Source organism: Triticum aestivum, chromosome 3A, assembly GCF_018294505.1.
Source record: "Triticum aestivum cultivar Chinese Spring chromosome 3A, IWGSC CS RefSeq v2.1, whole genome shotgun sequence".
NCBI lineage: Eukaryota > Viridiplantae > Streptophyta > Magnoliopsida > Poales > Poaceae > Triticum > Triticum aestivum.
Window position 1 is genome coordinate 678,552,057 of NC_057800.1, and position 15,902 is coordinate 678,567,958.

At 43.3% G+C, this 15,902-nt stretch overlaps 1 non-coding gene across 1 annotated transcript; it reads left to right on the forward strand.

The window, feature by feature from the left end:
• The first annotated feature begins 5,443 nt into the window (after positions 1-5,443).
• Positions 5,444-5,524, forward strand: TRNAL-CAG (transfer RNA leucine (anticodon CAG)). Its single transcript has one exon. It is a non-coding gene; the product is annotated as a tRNA-Leu (tRNA).
• The last annotated feature ends 10,378 nt before the right edge of the window (positions 5,525-15,902 follow it).

Below are 15,902 nucleotides of genomic sequence, written 5' to 3' on the forward strand. Positions count from 1 at the left end.
GAGGTCTCTCTGCTGATACACTTGCTTCCTTAGCTTCAGTAACTTACAACACAAAAAATATGCAAGGCGGCAACACAGAACAATACGTTCAAATACTTTTAGGTTTCATAGCCTTATAGTAATATATATATATATATATATATATATATATATATATATATATATATATATATATATATTATTAAAGTGGAATGCGAACGTGTAATTATTGTTGGTAGGTGTGTAATTTGTCGCAGTGAATTTGAGAAAGGTGAATCCTGGGTTGCACTTCCCTGCAAGTGTTCATACCATCCTGATTGCATTATTCAGTGGCGTCAAATAATTAAGGTACAATGCCACTTTCAACCTAGTTATTGTTAGAACATATAGTTCCCCATAGATGAGGATTGACTAAGTTTTCATGGTGTGAAGCATATAGGGCAATCACACCTGCGCCATGGAAAATGTAGGGTTCCTTTGTACCTCTACTATACAACCACACGTCTATGCTTATTAATCTAGCCACCTGAATATAAAATGTAGGGTTCCTTTGTACCCGTGCACCACTTTTTTTTACATAATTTAGTATTTGTATTTTTAGATGTCTTGGGTCTCTAGAACTCAGGTTTGGCGATTGTATTTTTGTTTAGGGTTTTATATACTGGGCTATTGGTATTCCTTGTAGAATTTTGGCACCTCCAACAGTGTATGTAAAAATGAGTATTTCTAAAAATTGCATTGAAAGTGCTTAATGTAATATGCCCATAGATGTTTCAGCAGCATACATATATGGTGAGTATTTACAGTAGGATATCTTGTGTGCAATTATTTACATGTCATGACCATTTACTTTTCACTGTAAATGATCCCATGTATCATGATACTTTTGTGTTAGCAAATTTTATTCAAATTCAAGTTAAATTGAAAGCTTCTGATCTTGCTACCATGTGTGTGTGAATTCATACTAATGCTCAAAGTTAAGGTTCTAACACCCAGTTAATGCTGAAAATTAGGGCGTAATGATTGTGATGTCTCATGAGACTTGAATATACCATATATGGAAGTCCCGTTTTATATTATTGCACATATAGTATAGAGAAGTAGAAATATGCAAATGGACGAGCATTTAACTTATGTAGTGTTGTGTACAAGAAATCAACGTTTACTCCTGCCTTATCAGGTTCTAGCTGTATATACTGATGTTGTTTATCTCCTGCTAAGCTGGTTGTAACCTTCTTTCTGTATGGTGTCCTCTTAGTGGGTAATCCCGTGTGTGTTCTGCAGGCTGTTGCTGCCATGTTTTTCAAATGGACAAATTGGTGATCATCAACTCGTCATGATTCACGAGCTTTCAGGTAAAGCATCTTGTGTGACCGCCGCTGCAGGCCATTGTTGCGCCTGATAAAATCTTGTGTGATGTTGATTTGCTTCGGGGGCAGTTCTTCTGCTTAGGTTTTTGGTTACTCCGGGCATATTTCAGTAGGCACCTAGGTGTTTTGCAGGTTACTCAGGCCGCATTTCGATTGATTATAAGTTACTTTATAAATAAAATATGCAATTAAGTTTTTCTATCGTTACAGATCTGGACGCAGCTGGCCTCCTCAACCTGTAGCTGCATGCATTCATGCACTGCACGCACGCACGCCGTCTCCAAGGCTCCAACCTCGCTCGTCAATGCATGGCCAAGCAAGCAGAGGTAATGTAGCACTCGCCGCCAAACGCTTCTGCGGGAGAGTCTCATGGCCCCGCAGGTTTTTACTTTTTAGAGAGAGAGAGAAAGAGAAGTCGGCCAGTACGTGGAGGACCCATCCAACGAGTCGACCGGACGCCCATTTGGCTGCATCCGGCGTTCTCAATCTCTAGCTCCTTAATGGCTACCGGACGCCCATCTGGGTCCATCCGGCCAGTACATGAAGTTACCGATCGATCTTTGTAACTTCTATGGTCCCTGTTAATTGGTATCAATTGATATATCTTTGCAATTTTTGCTGGCCCCAATGGGTAGATCTGAGTAATTTTTGTGAAAATTTCTGGTTTTATGTCTGTGGTCAAGCCACTTCTAATTTTTGTGAAAGTTCCTGGTTTTGTGTCTGTGTTCAAGCCACTTTCTGACCCAGCAAAGAGCAGAAGGATTCCGATGGAGGAAATGATGCGGTTTTCGCACGAGGTGCCATTTCATATCCAGAGCTCCCCCAAGGTATGCTATGAATTGGATCCAGCCTAAACTACAAAGGAACTTCTCCAAGTAGTTCCAGTCTGATGATGCCACATATGCTTGCTCTGACTTCTGTCCTTTCCTCCCCGCTCACCTTCCTTTTGTTGCGCGAAGATGGTACCGCTCCTGGGTCGTCTATCTCTATCCCTCTCCTTCCATAGCTGGCCAACAGTAAGTGCTCCCAATTAATGAGCATCCATTCCAGAGATTTGCTTAACACGGCACAGTGTAATGGAACATTAATCTAGGATGCGTAGTGCCCGCAGGGAGGATGAGGAAGCTGCAGGCACAAGATCGAATGGGTAGGCCGAGGAGATGAGACGGCACAAACGGCCTGCAGGAGACCAGCGCTGCGGCTTGCGTTGGGACGGGCTTTGGGCACCTCTGGTCTCAGGAAGTACGGTTTTGGTTCCACACGCAAAAAATAAAAAGGGTGTACCATATGTAACCAGGTTATGCTTTTGACCTGTAGTATACTGCTCGTGTATAGCCCCATGTTGTGTTATGTAGCAACATCCTTCTTTAAGGGTAAACATACCTGGGTTGAAGTGGTTTTTTTTGCTCTTGGCTCCTCTGATCTAAAAAAGTGTTCTTTTTCGGAAAAAAAATGTATCCAGCTCTCTGAACATCCTGTTGCTGTGGTGTCTTTCTTGTTGCAGCCAAGCATGTTGCTGGTATCTCCTGAAATGGACAAACTGGTTTGGACACTTCTCATGACTCAGCTTTCAGGTAAATCATTTTGTGTGACTGCCACTCAAGTCATTTAGCTTTGTTATACCTGTTTAACATGTTAGCTTATGAAACTTTTGTTGCACCCGTGAAAATTCTATGGTCTATTTAGCTTTATTTGTCAAACTGGACGATGATAAGAGATGGTATACTAGGCTTCTAGAACTCTGATCTGACACCTCTACATAAGTTTTTACGTATCTTAGTATTTACAGATTGAGCAGTGATTTTTTTTTTGTGAGATCTCCTCGTATGTTATTTTTGGATGAATTTTTGCAAGAACCTCAAACATTTGATAAAGATTGATGTTGCAAAAATTCAGATTTTTTGGATTTTGTTTGATGACGATTCCCCCCCCCCCCCCTAACTCAAGTGTAGTACTGTACATCGGAGAGACTACTTCCCCTTTTCAAAGTTTGCTCTCTTTATCCTATTAGCTCACCCTTTCACTGTTTAGACAGTGGCTCGGGCCTTTATTGACAATGCACTAGTGCTCACACGGAGGGAGTACTTGTGTTTCATGGCTTCAACTGAACGAAAGAAGTGGACATCTCACTTAGCACTGGTTGAGTACTGGTATAACACCTGTTTCCATTTTTCTTTGAAGAAAACACCATTTGAGTCGATGTATGGTTACCCACCTCCAGCACTCTGAATTTAGCATGCCAGGCGCTCTTGTTAGTGAAGCCGAGGAATTCCTCACTGTCAGACAAGCGATGATGCAGAAGCTGAAAGCAAATCTAGTTGCAGCCCAAGCTCGTATGAGAAGGTGTGCAGACAGCGAAGGGAGTGGAGCACGGTTTTGTGGTTGGCGACATTGTTTACCTCAAGATGAGACCGTATCGCCTAAACGCTTTCGTGATTCACACTCGTATCAAACTCTAGAGCAAGTATTATAGCCCATTCTGTATCATTGCTCGTGTCGGTAATGTTGCTTACAAGCTCCTTTTCCTGAGAACGTTGGCACTCCCAGTCTTCCGGTAACTCCCTGAGGCCAAATTCGTTTTCAGGAGGGGGCGTTGTCTGACCATCTCTGTCCCAGTGCCTCGACAACACCTTCAGTTACCAGTATTCCAATTAATTTTCAGGAGGGGGTATTGTCTGACCATACTCTGTCCCAGTGCCTCAACAACACCTTCAGTTACCAGTATTCCAATTTTCAGTTAACAGACGATCAAGATTGAAGCTCGCGACAGTATCCAACGGCTCACTACGCTTGCCCACTCCCGGAGCGTTATTTACTTCAACTGTTCCATTTCACCTTGTCGGATTGTTTACCTTCTTACCGTTTTCGGCTGAGCTAAATAAACGAGCAGCCTTGTGCATCAATCTTCGAAGAAACAACTCAAACACAGCAATTCCTGTTATAGCGAATATACCTGGTTCTCTCGTGGTACACTTTCCCTTTCCTGAGATTTGCGATGAACCCTAGCTACCAAACCGATCCCAATCCAGAGTAGGGCATGACAACTCGCCGTCGATCCTGGAATCGGGTCTAGAACTGATAAGAGCTCCCGTCCCCAGCATGCCACACGGCGAATGCCCGGCAGACGGCCAGGACCTCCTAGACGCATGGGAGATGGAGGTGCTACCAGGGATGAGTGGAGTCAGCCTTTTGAAGCCATAGCCATTGAACGCGGAAGAGAACAATAGTACGCTAGAGATCACAGACTCCAAGCCCATCGAGCGAAAGTGGCCGACACACTCTCTGCGAGTTGACCAAGCAATGGCCACTGTGGGCTTCTTTCCGGCCAACCCAAAGGAAGCCCACAATGTCTTGGACCCACGAACAACGATGCAAACCTTCGAGGGTCGAGCAGAGATTGCGGTGAAAATGTGAGACGAAGGCATAGAGGAGCGGCGTGGATCTCGGATCGCTCTAGAACTGAAAAGAGCTCACATCCCCAACATGCCACACGGTGGAGGCGCGGAAGACGACCATGACCTCTGAGCCGTAGGAGAGATGGAGGTCCCTTGAGGGGGCAAGTTGGATTAGTCTTTTGAAGCCATGGCCATTGAACGAGCAGGGTGACACCATTATGCTCGAGGTCACGGGCTCCAAGCCCACCAAGCGAAGAGTGGCCAGAGCTTGTGCGCCCCCTTCGACAGTATGGAAGCCCGCCAAGTGACAGCTTCTCAAGCCCGTCGACTAGTGGAAACAGGCAGACACGGGTACCTTTTGGACAGAGAGGGGGAGGCCAATGTAGAGGATAGGGAAATTCAAGATGGGACATGCCATCTCGTTTCCAACGACCGACAGCTGGTCCAGCGAACATTGTAGAGACTCAAAGGTAGGCAGAGTCAAAAGCCCTGGCAATATGAAGCTCGAGAAGCATACAGGGCACCTTGAGATTATAGGAGGCTAAGGCTGTGCTAAATTATGTGTGCAGTTTTGCATTATCTCTCAGCAACTTTACAGAACCAAATAACTCAAAAGTGGAATGGAAACGAGTATGATAGTTCGAGTGTTTGGGCAATAGTTCAATACAATAGAACCTACTTTCGTTAAATCGCACGAACGTCAAGATGGCCGAGTTGGTCTAAGGCGCCAGTTTCAGGTACTGGTCCGAAAGGGCGTGGGTTCAAATCCCATTCTTGACAACTTTTTCTTTTTTCTTTTTCTTTATCATTGCTGCGCCTGATAAAATTTGGTGTGATACTAGTTTTCTTGGGGATAGTTCTCTTTTGCTTAGTTCCTTAATAATAATTTGCACGTAAAAAATAGTTCCTTAATAATAATTTGCACGTAAAATGTAGTTCCTTAATAATTTGGACTATGGGTTAAGTGGTATAGATCAAGCATTAACTCTAGGAACAGTAAGCATTCGTTAACTCACTCGATGACGAGAAATGTGACTTCTTTCTCAATGTTTGTTTAATTTTATTCAATTCACATGGTGGAAGTGTTGAAGCCTGATTGTGTACCATGAAATGTGGAATTTCATGCGAATACTGGTTTGGTGGGATTAAGAGGGATGTACGGGTTTATTAAATATCTTATGCAATTTAATCAATGGCTGTAGTTTTTTTTATTGTTTTCCTCATAAAGATTTCAGTAGCAGTTTTAAAGATAATAGTTAATTCCCAAACAGAATTGCTATTGCTGTGAAGTTTCTTGTGCTAGTACTATTCTACCTTGCTTCTATTGAAATGTGTCCAAGGCTGGTAGTATTTCCTTAAATATGAAATCTTATCAGCATATTGGATTTTGCCCCACTGAAAAAAATGCACACCCTTTGGGTTGCTTCAGCGGCTCACCCATCGCCACATGTCCACGAGCCTTTCGCTCTATGCCGATGACGTCGTGCTGTTCTGCCACCCTGACGAGCGTGACCTCTCTGCGGTCCGCTGCATCCTGCGGATCTTCGGCACCGCCTCGGGTCTCCACACCAATTTGGACAAGTGCGCCGCGCTTCCCATCCGGTGCAACCCCGAGCTCCGAGACTCCCTCCCCGGTCTATTTCCGTCCCTCTTGGCGAGTTTTTTTTATCGTTTTCCTCATAAAGATTTCAGTAGCAGTTTTAAAGATAATAGTTAATTCCCAAACAGAATTGCTATTGCTGTGAAGTTTCTTGTGCTAGTACTATTCTACCTTGCTTCTATTGAAATGTGTCCAAGGCTGGTAGTATTTCCTTAAATATGAAATCTTATCAGCATATTGGATTTTGCCCCACTGAAAAAAATGCACACCCTTTGGGCTGCTTCAGCGGCTCACCCATCGCCACATGTCCACGAGCCTTTCGCTCTATGCCGATGACGTCGTGCTGTTCTGCCACCTTGACGAGCATGACCTGTCTGCGGTCCGCTGCATCCTGCGGATCTTCGGCACCGCCTCGGGTCTCCACACCAATTTGGACAAGTGCGCCGCGCTTCCCATCCGGTGCAACCCCGAGCTCCGAGACTCCCTCCCCGGTCTATTTCCGTCCCTCTTGGCGAGTTCCCCGTCAAGTACCTCGGCCTCCCGCTATCCATCCACAAGGTGCCTTCCTCCGCTTTGCAACCCTTTGTGGAGAGATTAGAGAAGAAGCTATCCCCTTGGTGGGCGTCCATGCTCTCCCGCGGCGAGCGTCTGGCCCTCGTCCGCCATGTTTTTTGCGCAATGCCGACCCACATATTGATCGCCATGTCATTGCACGGCTCCATCCTGCGACAGGTCAACCGCCTCATCCACGCTTTCCTCTGGCAGGGCCGTAAAACTACCAACGAAGGGCACTGCCTTGTCAGTTGGGGCAGGATCTGCCGACCGCTCGCCTATGGCGGCCTCAGCATCCCCGATCTCCAGCGCTGTGCTCACGCCCTGCAGACCCGCTGGCTTTGGCTGCAAAAGACCGACCCCACCCGCCCGTTGACCCACCTTCACATCCCCAGCAGCCCGACCGTGCAGGCCATCTTTCGGGCTTCCACCTCCTGGAATGTTGGCGACGGCAAATCCTGCATCTTCTGGCAGGATCACTGGATTGATGGTGCCTCCATTGTCGAGCTGGCGCCTCTTGTCCTCGCCGCGGTGCCCCGTCGGCGCCGTAAAACGCGCACGGTGGCTGCGGCCCTCGACTCCTACGCCTGGATCCACGACATCCTGAGCCCGCTTGGGCCAGAGGCTCTTATGCAATACTTCCACCTCTGGATTAGGCTCGGCCAGTTCACCCTCTCCGACGACCCAGACACCATCACCTGGCGCTGGACCTCGAATGGCGTGTACTCCGCCAAATCCTGCTACAAGGCCCTCTACGTTGGGTCCACGATCGAGCCCTCCTGGAAGCTCACCTGGAAATCTTAGGCTCCGCTTCATGTCAAGATCTTTCTCTAGCTTGCTTTCCAAGGACGTTGCTGGACTGCCGACCGTCTTGCACGCCGTGGACTCGCCCACACACCGCTCTGCCTTCTCTGTGATCGGGAGCTCGAGACCATGGAGCATCTCCTTGCTGGCTGCACCTTCTCCCGGCAGGCCTGGCACGAGATCCTTTCTTGGTACCGCATCACGGGCACCCCGCTCCCGGACTCTTCTTCAGACTTTCGCGACTAGTTCTCCCTGGCGGTGCAGCACGCGTCGACCTCGCTGTGTCGCGGCCTCGCCTCGTTGGTCATCCTCATGGCCTGGCGCATCTGGAAGGCACGGAACGCCTGCGTCTTCAACGCTGCAGCGCCCTCGGTCACTCTCCTCGTCAACGACATTAAGGAAGACGCCCGCGGCTGGTCCGCCGCCGGAGCCAAAGGGCTCAGTAACCTACTCCCCATGCCGTAGCTTGTTTGCTCTTGGGGCCCGTGCGCACCCCTCTCCCTTGTATGCGCCACCGTAGTCCTCCCTCACGCCCTCCTGTGTACGTGCTTGTGAGACTACCCCTGTAACTGCTATCACTCCCCCTATCAATGCAATGATACGCAAGCCTTTTGCATATTCGCGAAAAAATGCACATAGAGTATACCTCGTATTCTTCAAATATCTTGCTGTTTGGAAATGTGGTAACCAAATCCAGTTTTCTAGTAGTAGCATTTTTAATTCCCGTAGTCAAGATGTGTCTGGAAACTAAACCTAATGTTTAATGCAATGATTTTGATGTGTTAATAGTGACTTGTTTTCTTCTTTTGGAATGCTGCTGTTTGCAATCATGCGCCATTTCTTTGATTTTCTTCCAATTAAATGTGTACCATATGAAGATGGATCTGGCGCCATTGAGAAGAGTGCACATGCAGCGTGTACCCAACATTTTGTGCACTCCCTCAATGAAGTATGCTGCCAGCTGAGGACAATTGGTGCTCATCTCATAGGCTTGGAATGTCTTGTCTGAGAAAAATGAGAGAATGACACTTCATGACCAGAGGGGGCATTTCAGCTCTCTACGAGTCCACCTTTAGAATAACCCCCAAGTAAATGTTGATAACACTTATGTTTCCTCTATGCCAAGTATGACTGGCTTATGCAGAGAAAATACTGGTCCACCCTCACCTCCGTGTGTGTCATGCCATAATATTTCAATACCGGTCAATCAAATGTTGGACATCCTGCTATTTTTGTGGAATGAACTATGAGTAGATGGTCAATCTCTTGAGGCTTCAATGGAGTGATTTTGTTCTTTCCAACCGAGAAAAGATTATCCTTTTTTGCACAGATTGATGGCATATTTTTAACACTTCGAGGCGACGGATTGCCTGCGCTGGCAAGATCACACCTGATTCTTTTTGTCAGCTCTGCACTGCCACACTTGTTCGCAAGTAGTTGAGCTACATTCTCGAGTCCCACGAAGGCCACCACTTCCTGTAATGAGGGAATGCCTCAAATATGGCCTTTGGTGCTCTATTCTAAATTGGCAAATTATGGATGTAGCTTCTTTTCCTTGCCGTTGAACACAAATGCTTAGAATCCACAAACTTAGGTAGAATGTTATACAAAGATCTTGAAATGGTCGTCCATACACCTCTGGGAGCTTGGGCGACATTTTCATAGTAGAAAAAAGATGGTCCGATATCTTGTTTAAGAATCATTCTGGTCATTCTAATTTATGAGTGGGGTATAATTGGGCAGGTTAAATCCAATCATTGGTTTTGGGAAAGGCATATATGTATATCATGGCTGCAATCCAAATTGCATTGTGTTGTACCTCCATACAACTTCCTCCTTTTCTTGTTCTCTTCCATTATTCTTGCTTTCTTTCTCCCACCAAAGGAAGCGAAGCATCTACCTCTAACCTGCCAATTGTACACATATTGCAATGTCCTTACATCAAACTAAAAGAGCGAAGCGTTTTCTTATTCCAATGTACATCAAACCAAAAAGTACCTGGTGGCCTGATAAGTTAAATTCTCCTAAAACCAGTGATGCACTAATCGAATTAACTAATATAGGGATATGAACATCCGCACCTAGGAATATTTTAACAAACACACACACACACACACACAGAGAGAGAAGGAGAGAGAGACACACACACGCAATATTTAAAATAAATATTGTGTGTGTGTGTGTGTGTGTGTGTCATAAGGTGCCATTTCCACAGAAAAATGAACATTAAGGAAAAAAATTAAAATGACTGATACCACATCTTGTCATAGCCATATTAGCTCCATCTTCACAAAAAGCCCATTATCTACTAATGATTTGATCTTCTCGTCCTTCCCTAATATCTCTCGTACAAAATCCTGCACAAAAATATAACAAAAACTAAGATTAAAGAACACTTGTTATATATTACTGACTTCTTAATACCAACTAAATGACTAGCATTTCGTCCTTCCCTAACATCTCTCGTACAAAATCCTGCACAAAAATATAACAAAAACTAAGATTAAAGAACAATTGTTATGTATTACTGACTTCTTAATACCAACTAAATGACTAGCATTTCGTCTCTTTATGAGGATTCCTTGAGAATAACTCCCAAGTAAATAGTTGTAATACTTACAGTTTTTCCATGTGTATGAATTGCTTCTACTGATAAAATTGAAAATATTGGCGCGGCCTCACCTCCCTATGTGTCGTGCCATAATACTCCGATGCCAATCACATTTTGGATATCCTGCTATTGTTGTGGCATGAACTATTAGTACACAAGGGGATACTTCAATTAATATATCAACAAGTGGTAAGCAACGGTATCAACTTGGAATGAGTAGTCATCCCCTTGTGTGGTCCTTTGGGAAACTGAGTAGATATTCAATCTCTTGAGGCTCTAGTGGAGTGACTTTGTTCTTTCCAATCCAGACAAGATTCTCCTCTCTACATTGATTGATGGCATATTTTGTAACACTTCGAGGCAGTGGATTGCTCGTGCCGGAAATATCACATCAGAACCATTTTGTCAGCTTTGCACTTGCCACACTTGTTTGCAAGCAGTTGAGCAGTTTTCTCGAGTCCCAGGAAGGACACCGCTTCTTGTAATGACGGAATGCCTCAAATATGGCCTTTGGAGGCGGAGGTAGAAGAGGTGATCTATTCTCAATTGGAAAATTATGGATGTAGCTTCTTTTTCTTGTTGCTGCACACAAATGCTTAAAACTGACAAACTCAGGTTGAATGTCATACATAAATCTTGAAATGGTCATCCATAAACGTCCGGGAGCTCGAGCCACATTTCCATAGTAGAACAAAGGTGGTCCTTTATCTCAAGGTGCTCTTTCCATAGAAAAATGAACATCAAGGCAACAATTTTAAAATGTAGATAGTGATTGCTTGTATCTACGTTGGTAATACCTCAAAGAGAAGGGGGTGATGCAGCACAACAACGGTAAGTATTTCCCTCAGGTATGAAACCAAGGTTATCAATCTAGTAGGAGAATCAAGCAACACTATGTAAACAGCACCTGCACACAAACAACAAAAATTTGCAACCCAACGCGTAAGAGGGGTTGTCAATCCCTCCTCGGTATTGAGATAGATTAAATTGTATGAGATTTGATAAATATATCTAACTAAAACACAAAATAAAATAAATAAAGAAAAAGTGCAGCAAGGTCTTTTGGTTTTAATATGATAAGAAATAGACTCGGGGGTCGTAGATTTCACTAGAGGCTTCTCTCGAGAAAATAGCATACAATGGGTAAACAAATTACTGTTAGGCAATTGATAGAAAAGCAAATAATTATGACGATATCCAAGGCAATGATCATGTATATAGGCATCACGTCCAAGATTAGTAGACCGACTCCTACCTGCACCTACTACTATTACTCATCGACCGCTATCCAGCATGCATCTAGTGTATTAAGTTCATGGAAAAACGGAATAATGCAATAAAAACGATGACATGCTGTAGATACGATCTATTCATGTAGGAATATACCCCATCTTTTTATCCTTAATAGCAACGATACATGCATGTCATGTCTCTTTCTGTCACTGAGATTGAACACCACAAGATCGGACCCATCACAAAACACCTCTTCCCATTACAGGAAAAATCAATCTAGTTGGCCAAACCAAACCGAATCAAAGTTTCGGAGAAGAAATACGAGGCTATAAAGATCATGCATAAAAGAGTTCAGCAAAGACTCAAATAATATTCATGGATAGATCTGATCATAAACTCACAATTCATCGGATCCCAACAAACACACCGCAAAAAGTCATTACATCAAATAGATCTCCAAGAACATCGAGGAGAACATTGTATTGAAGATCAAAAAGAGAGAAGAAGCCATCTAGCTACTACCTACGCACCTATAGGTCTGTGGTAAACTACTCAGGCATCATCGGAGGGGTAGCAAGGATGATGAAGGACCACTCTGTGATCGTTGCCCCCTCTGGCAGAGTGTCGGAAAAGGCCTCTAGATTGGATCTTGTGGTTCTGAAACTTGCAGTGGCTGGAAAAGTGTTCCTCGACTCCCCTAGGTTTTTGGGGATTTTAGAATATTTATAAAGGTGGATGTAGCTCCAGAAGCTTCCCGTGGTGCCCACTGGCCACCAGGGCACGCCTAGGCCTTCTAGCACGCCCTGGTGCCTAGTGGGCCCCACGGGCCTCCTCCCGTGCACTTCTTTGGCTCCCTGGGTGTCTTTTGTCCAGAAAAATTTCTCCAAAAAGTTCCATGGCATTTGGGCTTCTTTGGTATTGATATTCTGCAAAGTAAAAAACAAGCAGAAAACAAAAACTGGCACTTGGCAATATGTCAATAAGTTAGTCCCAAAAATGATACAAAGTTGCTAGTAAACGAGTATAAAACATCCAAAAATGATACTTTAATATCTTGGAACAGTCAAAAATTATAGATACGTTGGAGACGTATCAGATACCACATCTAGTAATGGCCATATTAGCTTCATCTTCAAAAAAGCCCATTATCTACTAATGAGTTGATCTTCTCGTCTTTCTCTGACATCTTTCATACAAAATCATGCACACACGTATAACAAAAACTAAGATTAGAAAACACTTGCTATGTATTACTAACTTCTTAATGCCAACTAAGTGACTGACATTTCAGCTCTTTACGATAATTCCTTGAGAATAACTCTCATGTAAATGGTTATAACACTTCGAGTTTTTGTATGCCAAGTATGAATGGCTTCTGCAGACAAAATGCTGGACCATCCTCACCTCTCTATGTTTCATGCCACAATATTTCGATGCCAATCACATTTTGGACATCCTGATATTCTTGTGGCATGAATTATCAGTACACATGGGGATACTTCAATTAATATATAAACACGTGGTAAGCAACGGTATCAACTTGGAATGAGTTATCATCCCCTTGTGTGGTCCTTTGGTCAGCCGAGTAGACATTCAATCTCTTGAGGCTCCAATGGATTGACTTGGTTCTTTTCAATCCAGATAAGACTCTCATTTCTAATCTGATTGATGACATAACACTTTGAGGTGGTGGATTTCTTGTGCTGGAAAGATTACACCTGAACCATTCTGTCAGTTTTGCACATGCCACACTTGTTCGCAAGCAGTTGAGCTGCGCTCTCGAGTCCGAGGAAGGCTAACGCTTCTTGTAATGATGGAATGCCTCAAATATGGCCTTTGGAGGAAGAGGAATAAGAGGTGCTCTATTCTAAATTGGCAAATTATGGATGTAGCCTCTTTTCCTTGTTGTTGCACAAAATTGCTTAGAACCCACAAACTCAGGTTGAATGTCATACAAAGATCTTGAAATGGTCGTCCATACACGTCAGGGAGCTTGGACCACATTTTCATAGTAGAAAAAAGGTGGTCAATTATCTTAACGTGCCTTTTCCATAGAAAAGATGAACATCAGGGCAATAGTTTTGAAAGTACTGATACCACATCTTATAATAGCCATATTAGCTTCACCTTCAAAAAGCCCATTATCTACTAATGAGTTGATCTTCTCGTCCTTCTCAGACACCCCTCGTCTGAAATCCTGTAAAATAGTATAACAAAAACTAAGATTAGAGAACACTTGTTACATATTACTAACTTCTGTAAGCCAACTAAGTGACTTGCATTTCACCTCTTTATGACTAGTCCTTGAGAATAACTCCCAAGAAAATGTAATTAACACTTAAAGTTTTTCTATAAAAGTATGAATGGATTCCCCAAACAAAATACAGGCCCAACCTCACCTCCCTAGTCGTGCCATAGTATCCCGATGCCAATCACATTTCAAACATCCTGCTATTATTGTGGCTTGAATTATTAGTACACAAGGGGATGATTCAATAAACATACAAAAAAGTGGTAAGCAACAATATCTACTTGGAATGAGTTGTCATCCCCTTATGTGGTCCTTTGGGAAATGGAATAAATATTCAGTCTCTTGAGGCTCCAATGGAGTGACTTTGTTCTTACCAATCCAGAGAAGATTCTCCTTCCTACACTGATTGATGACATATTTTTGAACACCTTGAGGTGGTGGATTGTTCGTGCTAGATAGATCGCACTTGTACCATTTTGTCAGCTTTGCACTTGTTCACAAGCAGTTGAGCTCTGTTCTAGAGTCCCGGGAAGGCCACCTCTTCTTGCAATGAGGGAATGCCTCAAATATGGCCTTTGGAGGCAGAGGAAGAAGAGGTGATTTGTTCTCAGTTGGCAAATTATGGATGTAGCCTCTTTTCATTGCTGCTACACACAAATTCTTAGAACCCACAAACTAAGGTTGAATGTCATACAGAAATCTTGAAATGGTCGTCCATAAATGTCTAGAGCTTTGGCCACATTTACATAGTAGAAAAAATGTGGTGCATTATCTTAAGATGCCTTTGAGAAGAAAAATGATCATCAGGGCAACAATTTTAGAAGGACTAATAACACATATTGTAGTAGCCATATTAGCTTCATCTTCAAAAAAACATTATCTACTAATGAGTTGATCTTCTCGTCCTTCTCTCACATCTCTCGTCCAAAATCATGCACAAAAGTATAAGAAAAACTAAGATTAGAGAACCCTTGCTATGTATTACTGACTTATTAATGTCGACTAAGTGATTGTCATTTTAGCTCTTTATGACAACACCTCGGGGAATAACTCCCTAGTAAATGGTTATAACACTTCCAATTTTTCTATGCCAAGTATGAATGGCTTCTACAGACAAAATGTTGGCCCGACCTCACCTCCCTATGTGTTGTGGCATAATATTCCAATGACAATCACATTTTGGACATCCTGCTATTCTTGTGGCATGAACTAAACATACACAGGGACACTTCAATCAATATATCAATAGGTGGTAAGCAACAATATCAAATTGACTAGGTTGTCGTCCCCTTGTGTGGTCCTTTTGGAAATAGTCTCTTGAGTCTCCAATGGAGGGACTTTGTTCTTTCCAACCCAGACAAGATTCTCCTTTTTGCACTAATTGATGGACCATTTTTTAACACTTCGAGGCGGTGCATTGCGCGTGGTGGAAAGATCACACCTGGACCATTCTGTCAGCTTTGCACTTGCCACACTTGTTCGCAAGCAGTTCAACTGCATTATCGAGTCCCAAGAAGGTCACTGCTTCTTGTAATGAGGGGATGCCTCAAATATGGCATTCAGAGACCGAGGAAGAAGAGGTGATCCGTTCTCAGTTGGAAAATTATGGATGTAGCCTTTTTTCCTTGCTGTTACACACTAATGATTAGAACGCAGTAACGCACAAACTGAGGTTGAATGTCATACATAGATCTTGAAATGGTCATCCATACACGTCTGGGAGGATGTGCCACATTTTTCATAGTACCAAAAAGGTGGTCCATTATCTTAAGGTGCCTTTTCCATAGAAAAATTAACATCAAGGAAACAACTTTAAAAGGACTAATACCACATCTTGTAATAGTTATATTAGCTTCATCTTCAAAACAAACTCATTATCTACTAATGAGTTGATCTTCTCATTCTTCTCTAACATCTCTCGTCCAAAATCATAAACAAAAGTATAAGAAAAACTAAGATTAGAGAACACTTGTTATGTACTACTGACTTCTTAATGCTAACTAAGTGACTGACATTTCACCTCTTTACGATGAGTCATTGAGAATAACTCCCAAGTAAATGTTGATAACACTTCCAGTTTTTCTATGCCAAGTATGAAAGGCTTCTG